The sequence below is a fragment of the Elephantulus edwardii genome, unplaced genomic scaffold (genome assembly GCF_000299155.1).
Source record: "Elephantulus edwardii isolate Elephantulus edwardi_28Jun2011 unplaced genomic scaffold, EleEdw1.0 scaffold00226, whole genome shotgun sequence".
Taxonomy (NCBI): domain Eukaryota; kingdom Metazoa; phylum Chordata; class Mammalia; order Macroscelidea; family Macroscelididae; genus Elephantulus; species Elephantulus edwardii.
Window position 1 is genome coordinate 422,760 of NW_006399976.1, and position 10,600 is coordinate 433,359.

Here is a 10,600-nt window from a genome sequence, read left to right on the forward strand (position 1 = left end):
CTTCTCAAAGTCAGCCATAATTTTTTTATAAAGTCAGATTCCTTTGCATAACCAATAAAGCACAAACAGACATTCTTCTGGTATTCTCGGCTTTCAGCCAGGATCCTTCGGACATCAGCAATGATATCCCTGGTGCCATGTCTCCTCTAAACTCAGCTTGAACTTCTGGCAGTTCTCTGTCGACATACTGTTGTTCTAGCCAGTTTTTAATGATCTTTGGCCCAGTGATACGAAGCTATGCTGTAATTCCAAAGGCACGAGGTTCAAAACTACTCGCTATTTCCAGATGGAGAGTCGTCACCTCTAAAAACATGCTGAAGTGCTGCCTCTGAGTCAGTTCTGACTCAAAACCAACTTCTTCATTCAAAATAGGTATATACCAACAGTAATTAATTTTATAAAAATTATAAACTTCATTCTGTGAAGAGGAGTGTGGCATGACACAACTTTGTTTGCTGAAAGTGATGAGGACATGAACCACTTGTTGCAGAAGATCAAGGAAGGCAGCCTCTGGTATGGATTGTATTTCAATGTCATGAAATCAAAGATTCTTACCACTGGACTGATGGACAAAATCATGATGGATGGAGAGGAGATGGAAACTGTTAACAGCTTCATCTTGCTTGTTGGAGCCACACTTAGCACCCTTGGTACCAGCAGTCAGGAAATTAGACATATTGTGGTGGGAAATCTGCAGTCAGGGACCTCTCCAAACTATTGAGGAGCAATGATGTCTGCTTGAGGACTAAGGTGCATCTGATTCAGGCCATAGTCTTTTCGATCACTTGCTATGCATCTGAGATCTGGACAATGACTAAGGATAACAGAAAAAGAATTGACACCTTTGAGCTATAGTGTTGGAGAAGAGCACTGAACATGTCATGGAAGGCCAAGAGAAGAGATGTCTTTGGAGGCAAGAATGATGAGGCTTTGCCTCACATACTTGGGGTCTGTTGCTAGGAGGGGCTATTCTTTGGAGAAGGACACGATGCTGGGAAGGGAGGAAGACCCTCAACAGGTGGATTGACATGGTAACTGCCGCAGTGGGCTCTTGTGTGTCAGGAAGTGTGAGGATGTCACAGAATAGGACTCTATGATCTGTTGCTTATAGGGTCGCTATGAGTCATACTCAACTAGACGGTACCTAACAACACAACTACGTGGTTGGCTGAGGATGCATTGGTCCAAATTTAACCCAATGAAGATGCTTCATTCTGAAAGCCAGTGTTGACTACTGTTACCTGATAGTTTGCTCTAGACTGAACCTTTGTTTATAGATGTGGATGCTTTAAGTTTCAACTGCAATAAAAGATTCTTCAGAGGAAAAAGTCATTTGTTTCCTCAGAGTTTGGTAGGACTGGGCAAATCAGAAATTGTTTTTTTTTTCGCGGCGGCCCACGGGGCGAGGGCCGCAGTCACACGCGGGGCGGCGGACGGCAGTGCCGGCACTACCCGCGATCACGGGGAGAGGCCGAAATGCATGCGGCTCGGTGGCCAAGCACGGGCGAGGGGAGGACTGCCCGGTCAAGCGACCCCGCAACGCCACCGGTGCCACGCAAGGCGGGGCTAGGGCAGGCGAGCGAGGCCGGGTCGGGTTCCGCACCCCTGCCCGCCACACACCGCCGGCTGGCGGGGAGGCGGGGGCGAGGGGCCCGCGGGCGGAGTGAGAAGAGCGGTCCCATCCACCACGGGATGTCCGATGTCCGTCCCTCACCCGGCGCGGCTTAGGCCCGGCCCGGGAGAGCACGATGACGCCACATCGATCTGGGAGCAAATCAGAAATTGACTAAAATTGGGGGATTGGAAAAAATGAAAATAAAATGGGGAGATTAAGACTTAAGGAGTACAACCCCATGATTAATCCCTCCTCCCCATGCACATCCTCATCCCTCTGCTTCCAGCCTCTCCCACCCCTCTTGGATCCCGATATCCCTTCTACAATAATGGTTTTGTACAATATTTATCTTTGTGGGACTGAGTTAGTTCACTCAGCATAATGCTCTCCAGTCTCTCCCAAGTTAGGTAGTAATTTACAAAAGCATTGCTCCTGTGTGCTGCATAGTATTCCATTGTGTGAATGTACCATAATTTCTTAATCCATTCTATTGTGGTTGGGCATTTGGGCTGTTTCCATGTTCTTGCGATGATGAATAATGCTGCTGTGAACATTTGTGTACACATCTCTGTGCCTCAGCTCTCATTTTCTTGGAGTATATTCTAAGGAGTGAAATAGCTGGATCATATGGAATTTCTATGTTCAGCTTTTTGAGGAAGCGCCACACTGTCTTCCAGAGTGGTTGTACCATTTTACAATCCCATCAACAATGTATAAGAGGTCCTTTGGGTGAGGGAAATGGAAAGAATTTGCACTTGAAAACAATGTATTCAGATTTTGTAAATAAACTAGTAGAAAATTAAAAAAAAAAAAAAGTAAAATGAAAAAGACTGAAGGAGTGAAGCAGCTGGCTCACACACTTCCATGAATATAGATGATGGTAAAGGGAAGGCTGATCCTTCAGATAATGAGAGATAACGGCTAGAAATGCCAGGGGTGGGCTGGGGTGTCAGAATCCTTAAAAATAGGCTTTTGTAGCACAATTCCTCCCTAGTCTGTTGTCGTTTGTTGTTATGTGTCGTCAAGTTGCCTGCAACTCATAGTGACCCTGTGTACAACAGCCCTAAACCCTGCTCTATCCTGTGCCAATCTCATTGTCTCTGACACACCTACGCCCATTACCCTAGTCACTGAATCAATCCTACGTTCATGGTTCTCACATTCCATGTTCCAATCACTAGTGTCTGCTTACAACTGTTCCTCTTCCTTTCTGTTTCTGTACTTGAGGGCTCAGCCTCAGTTGCCATATCTGCTAGTCTGTGCTCTATTGTACATAGGGTTTTCAAAGGCCTGCTATTTTGAAGTGAATCACCAATCCTTCTTCCTAGTCTGTCTTCATTTAAACGTTCAGATTTAGAACAGTATCTGACAGACAACTCTGTCGCCTGTAATTCCTATTTATTATATATCACAACACGTCCTTGCAAATAAAGGTTTGGGGTCTTTTGGAAGGGGTTTTGGCATTTCAACTATTTATTTTGAAGGCCTTTTAAAAAACAAAGTTAAAGACAATCTGAAGAAAAAAGTGCACAGAATAAACTCATTGATTAAGTATTGCGATTAACTCAAAATAAGGGAAAATATGTTCTCTGCTGCAGCTCCAGAATGCGGTTGTATGGTCCTGAAGGTTTTTGTATTTCCAAAAGTGGGGAGGGGATCATGGCAATTAAGCTGCCTCTTAATCGTGTAAATCTAAAGCAGCAACCAATTTTTCTATTCTTCCTAATAAGTCAGTTTCGATCTTCAAACTGTGCCTTGTTTTTTAAAAAGTCTGATGCTAGAAATTCAATGGGGTTTGGTGGTCTCTCCTTTGCCAGTACAGCAAGTCCCTGTAATAAAATAGGCACACTGTCAGATCCAGGTAGGCACGGGTTGGCAGTGACTGGAGATCCACCTCCTGTTTTGATGACTTTTCTGCATTAATATTCCCACTTTCTATTATCCTCTCTATGTTGTCTGTGAGACCATACTCAGAGTGAAGATTTTCTGCAATCTGCGTCTGTCTGCCCTTCCAGCATCTGCTCTGGCTCCATGGAGGACCTTGCAAGCCACAGTCCCAGGAAACCAATCTTGGGAAAGCTGTAAATAAAGTTTTACTGGCACACAACCATGTTTACTTATTATTTGTTGTCTAGGTTTGCTTCTGGTTGTTGTCGTCATTATGTGCCATCAAGTCAACCGGCTCAGCAACCCTACCAACCCCAGAGCTGAACCTTGCTCTGTCCTCATCACCACTGATAAGCGTTGTGATAGCAACTGTGTAAATCTTTCTTGTTAAGGGTCTTCCTCTGGCGTTTCCCAGCATGATAGCTTTTTCCAAAGATTCGTCCCTCCTGACAACATACCTGAAGTATGTGAGCCAGTCTCACCATCCTTGCCTCTAAAGGGCACCCTAAGGACACTTCCTACGAGACCTGTTTGTTCTTTTGGCAGTTGATGGGATATTCAGTACTCTTCTCCAACACCACAGCTCAAAGGCATTGATTCTTCTTCTGCCATACTTATTTATTGTCCAACATTCAGATTCATAGGAAGCAACTGAAAATACCATGGCTTCAACCAAGCACACCTTAGTGTTTAAACTGACATTCTTGATCTTTAGCGCTTTGGAGAGGCCTTTGACATGAGATTTCCCCAGTGCAACATGTCTTTTGACTTCTTGACGGCTGCTACCATAGATGTTGATTGTGGATCTAAGGAAAGTGAAACTGTTGCCAAAAATCTTCACAACTGGACCAACAGGCAACATCATCATAAAGGGAGAAAAGATTGGTGTTGCCAAAAGTGTGCCTGACTGATGTCATGGTATTTTCAGTTGCTTCATATGTATATAAAAATTACACGACAAATAAAGAAGACTAAAGAATTGATGCCTTTGAATTGTACATTTGGCAAAGACTAATGAATACACCATGTGCTGCCAAAAATAGCACATGTGTCTTGAAAGCTGTGAGGCCTAAATACCCTGTAGAGGCCTAAATGTCCTATAGGGGCAAGGATAGTGAGACTTCTCTCACACACTTTGGGTATGTTGTCAGAGGGCAGGAGTCGCTGGAGAAGTAAGTACATCATGCTCAGAAAGGAAGAGAGTCCAAGGACAGGTCCTCAATGTGATGGATTGACACAAGGATTGTAATGACAGACACACCAGAAATAGAAAGGATGGTGCAGGGCTGGGCAAGGGTGCCATCTGTTCCATCTTCAGAATCGATGCAAATGACACCACAACAAGGCAGGGACAGAGTTAAGCAACTGCAACTAAATAGCCCACAAAGCTGAAAATATTTACTGTCTTGTCTTTTACACAACAGGAAAGAAAGATTTTGTTGGTCATTACCCAAAGACAAAACGAACTCTTTTGAGTGGAGTTTTTCCTTGTGATTTTCATCATTATTTCAGGTTCTCTTTTTCTTCTTCTCTCATTATTTCCATTCTTTTTAAAAAAAATTAACTTTAATGAAAGTTTAGAGACTTGGGGTTTCCATTCATTCATTGTTGTATTTTTCCTCTGTTGACCCTCCCTCAAATTCACTCTTCGCTTTGGAAAGTAAAAGAAAAATTATTTCATTGTTATACAATTCCTCCCACCCAGTTTAAGCAATTCTCTCCCTCATCTGTTTCAATGCAGTATACATTATTTATCCTTTCTTTCTCAGTCTTCCCTCAGCCCCGATGTCAGTCCCATTTTACAACAGTGGCCCTATGCAATATTTGTCCTTTTGGGATTTGAAATATTTCACTCAGCATAGTGTCCTCCAGGGTCATGCATTTTGCATAATATTTCATGAGTTCCTTGTTTTTCAATGCTACATAGTATTCCATTGTGTGAATATACCAGAGCTTCTCTATCCATTCGTTTGTTGATGGGCACTTGGGTTGTTTCCAACTCTTTGTTATTATGAACAAAGCCACAATAAACATGGGTGTGCATATATCTACCTGGGTGTCAGTTATGGTTTCTTTAGGGTATATTCCCAGTAGTGGAATTGCTGGATCAAATGGTACTTCTATTTACAACTTTTTGAGAAAGTGCCATCCTATCTTTCATAGTGGTTGCACCATTTTACACTCCTACCAACAGGTTCTCTTTTTACAGAGAAGCATGCACTTCTCCACTAAGGAAGTTAGTTAAGGTCATGTGACTTGCTTTAGCCAATCAAGTGCAAATGCATGTGATGAGTCACTTCTGAGTGGAAGGCTATAAGAGTTGGTGTGTGACTGACCACATCTTCCTCCTCTGTCTGCAGACCCTCGTGTTTTAGATGTTGAAGTTCTGTCAGCCTGAGCTCTTGGGTGAGGGTGATCTGGAATGCAAAGACAGGATGGTGGTGGTTGTTGTTATGTGCCATTGAGTCGACTGTAACACAATAGTTCTGAACCTTGCTCTACCCTGAGCCAATCTCACTGTCTCTGGCACACCTACCTTTACTACCCCAGCTACTGAGTCAATCCATTTCATCCAGTGTCTTCCTCTCCTGCACTGTGTCTCTATCCTTCCAAGTATGATGTCTTTGTCCAAGGACTGAACCCTCCTGGCAACATGTCCAAATATGTGAGACAGAGCTTCAAAATCCTAGCCTCCAAAGAGCAGCTTGTCGTCACCCTCACCAGGACAGACCTTTTCGTTCTCTTGGCTGTCCATGTTAAATACTGTTCTCTAGCACCACAGCTCAATGGCATCGATTTTTCTTCTATCATCTTTGGTTATTGTCCAGCTTTCTGAGGCATAACAAGTAATTGAGAAGATCATGGCCTGGATTAGGCGCACCTTAGCCTCTAGACCGACATTGTTGTCCTTTAGCACTCTGGAGAGGACTGCTGACACTCCTGACAGCAAATTCATCTTTTCATCTCCTGATTGCTGGTGACAAGAGCTTTGATTGTGGAACCAAGCAAGCTGAAATTATTAACAATCTCCTTCTCTTCTCCATCTATCATGATGCTGCCAATTGCCCAGTGGTGAGAACCTTCATTTTCTTGATACTGAGTTTCAATCCATAGTGCAGACTACAGTCCATGACCCTCTGCAGCAAATGCTTCAGGCCCTCCTCAGTTTTCAGCAAGCATGGCTGTGTTATCAGCTGATGCTATATTCCCTCTCATAAAGTCCAGCCCAAATCTAACAACATATTGTCAGGTGCCATCAAGTACAACTCATAGTGACCCTGTGAACAAAAGATCTGGACCCTGCTCTATCCTGCACCATCCTCACACTTCCTGACCCACAAGAGCCCAATGTGGCAGTCACTGTGTCAATCCACCTGGTTGAGGGTCTTCCTCTCCTTCACCAACCCACCACCCTTCCCAGCATCATGTTCCTTTCCAAGGAACAGCCCCTCCTTGCAACATGCCCAAAGTATGTGAGGCCAAGTTGCCTCCAAAGAGCACTCTGGCTGCACTTTCTCCAAGACATATCTGTTCTCTTGGCCATTCTCAAAGGCATCACTTCTTTTTCTGTCATCCCTAGTCATTGTCCAGCTCTCAGATACATAGCAAGTGATCAGAAAGACTATAAATGCACCTTAGTCCTCAAACTGACATCATTACTCTTCAATAATTTGAAGAAGTCCCTAATTGCAGATTTTCCCAATGTAATGTGTCTCTTGATTTCCTGACTGTTGGTATCAAAGATGTTAAGTTGTGGATCCAACAAGCAATATGAAGCTGTTGAAAGTTTCAATCTCTTCTCCATCCATCATGATGTTGCCCCTTGTTCCAGTGGTAAGAATCTTAGTTTTCATGACTTGAGATGCAATCTGTACCAAAGGCTGCATTCCTTGATATTCTGCAACAAGTGTTTCAAGTCCTCACTTTCAGCAAACAAAGTTGTGTCATCTGCATAACGCAGGTTATTGATGAGTTTCCCTCCAGTCCTGATGCCACATTCCTCTTCATAGACTCCAACTTCTTGGATAATTTGTTCAGCATAAAGATTGAATAAGTATGGAGAGAGAATATAAACCTGACGTACTCCCTTCTCTCTTTTAAACCATGCAGTGTTCCCCTGCTCTGTTAGCACAACAGCCTCCTGGTCCAGGTATAGGTTCCACATGAGTATAATTAAGTGCCCTGGGACTCACCTTCTACTCAATGTCAGCCACAACTTGTTATGATCCACCCAGTCAAATGCCCTTGCATTAGTCAATAAAACACAAATAGACATTCTTCTGGTATTTTTTACTTTTAGCCAGGATCCAGCTGACATCAGCAATGAATAAATATAATGCCTAAAACAGTGGGGTTCTTTCTAGGAATATTAGGAACTTTATTACTAGGCTTTTTTGTTGTCTAAAATAAGCTTTTGACCCCCTCCAGTAGTTCTAATCTTCTGTACGAAGCCTTTATTAGTTGCAGACAGGTTATGAACTGAAATATTTTTTTAGTGATTTAAAACCCCTGATTAGATAATTTTTATTTATAGTAATATACTAAAAATATATTTAATGTGGCTACATGTTGTAAGGAGAGACAGGTCCTTGAAGAGGGACATCATGCTTGGGAGGGGGGAGGAACGGCGCATGAGGGGAAGACCCTCTATGAGGTGGATTGATTCAGTGACTGGGGTAATCGGGATGGGCGTGTCAGAGGCAATGCGATTGGCACAGGATAGAGCAGGGTTTAGGGTTGTTGTACATAGGGTCACTATGAGTCGCAAACGACTCGACGGCACATAACAACAACAACAACATCAGCTCAAATGATTATTTTTTTGTGTTGGCCAGTTTTACCTTTCCCCATCCTCTGCTTTCAAAATTTAAATATCTTTATGCTTAAATGTCTCTTGTAAACAGCATGAAGCCTGGATTTTTTTAAAATAACCCCTTAAGAAACAAGAACCATGACTCAAACAAATGCATGCATTCCCAGGTTTATTGCTGCATTATGCACAACAGCAAAGAGATGGAAGCAATCTAAGTGCCCATCCATACAAGACTGGACAGAAAAACTAGGGTATATCCACACAATGGAGTATTACGCAGCACTGAAGAACAATGAACTTGCAAAACATTATACAACATAGGCGAGCCTAGAGAACATTATGCTGAGTGAAATATCTGTCACAAAAGGCCAAATATAACATCATTGTTATAAAATAGGACTGACATAAGAGGTTGGGGGAGAATAAGAAAAGAATGGATAGATAATGAACACTGCATTGGAAGAACTGTCAGAGAGGAATGCATTATAGGTATGGCATTAAACATATGGTATTACACATATGGCAACCATCCGGAACAAGAGGTGCACGGCACAGTGGACTGGGGAGGGGGAGGGAAGAAAATGTGCAACAATGAATAAGAAAACCCCAAAACATAACCTGTGCCACTTAACTGGAATTTTTCATCTATTTACATTTATTTTAATTACTAGTAACTTTTAAAATATATTTTTTTAAGTTTCTAGGTGTACCACTTTTCCTCTGCACTTTCCTTTAGATTATTTCTTTTTTTCATTCTAGTCCCACTTCAGTTAACTAATCTGGAAGTTGTATTTCTTATTTTCTGGTGTTTTCTCTTTTTAAAAGTATCATTCCTCCTTTACTGTTTTTACTGCTTATCATTGGTGCTATGTGTTGTTGAGTCAAGTGTGACTCATAATGGCCGTGTGAACAACAGATCTGAACCCTGCCCTATCCTGTGCCATCCTCATCGTCTCTGACACACTTGAGGGTCTTCTCTTTTGCTGACCTTCCCAATCATGATATCCCTAACTACATGCCCTCTTTATCCCTAAGCACTCTGACTGCTCCTTCTCCAAGACATATCTATTTGTCCTTTTAGCAGCTCCGGGGCTATTTAGCACTCTTTTTTAAAAAATTTTTTTAAGAGACTGAAGCCTTTATTTCCTTGTTTCACAAAGTTGGCAGAGTTGGTGGCCTTTTGGTTATTAGGCAGAGAGACCAGATCGCATATCCTAGTCTGACTCTTCCTTTGCTTCTACCTTGGCTGGGGCTGCAGTAGCTGGAACAGCAGTAGTGGTGGAGGCCACCAGGGTAGCAGTCACAAATGCAGATGGATCAGCCAGGAAGGCCTTGACCTTTTCAGCCAGTGGGAAGGCGTACTCAGTCTCCACAGGCAAAGCCAGGCCCCGCTTGCACCCACTGATGATTGAGTGGGGCATGGAGGCAACGGTTGGGTAATCTGTACGCTATCAATGTGAGGACCCCCTCCAGGAAGCGGGTCCACAGTCTCCTCTGTGATGTCAAGCACTTCAAATTTGCACATGCTCCTACTGTCAAACACCTGCAGGATGATGAGCCCAGAAGACAAGGGGGAGGTGTTCAGCATGGTCAGTTGGTGGCCTCGCTGGCCCCCACCTTGTCTCCAATCAGCTGCACATCACTCGGGATTTCAATGGTACATCTGGCAATGTTAATGGTGATGCCCAAAGCCTGGAAGAAAGTGGTCTTCTTGGGGCCCAGACTGGTGCTCTGGGCCAGGTCGGTAACCTCACCTGGAGCGATGGCACCAGCACAGGCTGCAGCCGGCACCTTGTTGGTCAGCAGCATGTCCCTGTTCTCAGTGAGGTCCCCTGGTGAATACAAACTCCACGTTTCCCCGGACGTGAGGCAGCAGCTTCTCCGGGACCAGGTGGATATCCAGGTGGCCCTGGATGGCCTTGCACACCTTGACCTTCTTGCCCGTCAGCACCATCTGCTTGGTGTCTACATGGTCTGTACTCACGGTGAGACATTTTGGATAGTCATCCAGAAGTTGGATGGACTTAAGGAAGCAGTTAGACTCCCTGGTCCCCCTGTCCTCCCTGGACATCAGGGTGGTGCTGAAGTCAGGGATTGCCACACGGGGTTTAAAGACAATGTCCCTTTCAGGAGGACGCCTGGCAAGAGGGATATTTAGTACTGGTTTTTTTAAAAAAAGTTCATTCTTTCTTTGTCCGTGTGTGTACCATCAAATCAGATCTGACTGGTAAAGGAGGAGACTGTCCTTCCTTCTCCAGGACAGCATCTGGTGGATTCGAACCACA

The 10,600-nt window shown here is 43.7% G+C and overlaps 2 pseudogenes; both read right to left on the reverse strand.

Annotated features, from left to right (window-relative positions):
* Positions 1-3,345: 3,345 nt before the first annotated feature.
* On the reverse strand, positions 3,346-3,648 carry LOC102868469 (annotated as a pseudogene).
* A 5,881-nt stretch (positions 3,649-9,529) lies between these two features.
* LOC102868874 lies at positions 9,530-10,386 on the reverse strand (annotated as a pseudogene).
* Positions 10,387-10,600: the final 214 nt, after the last annotated feature.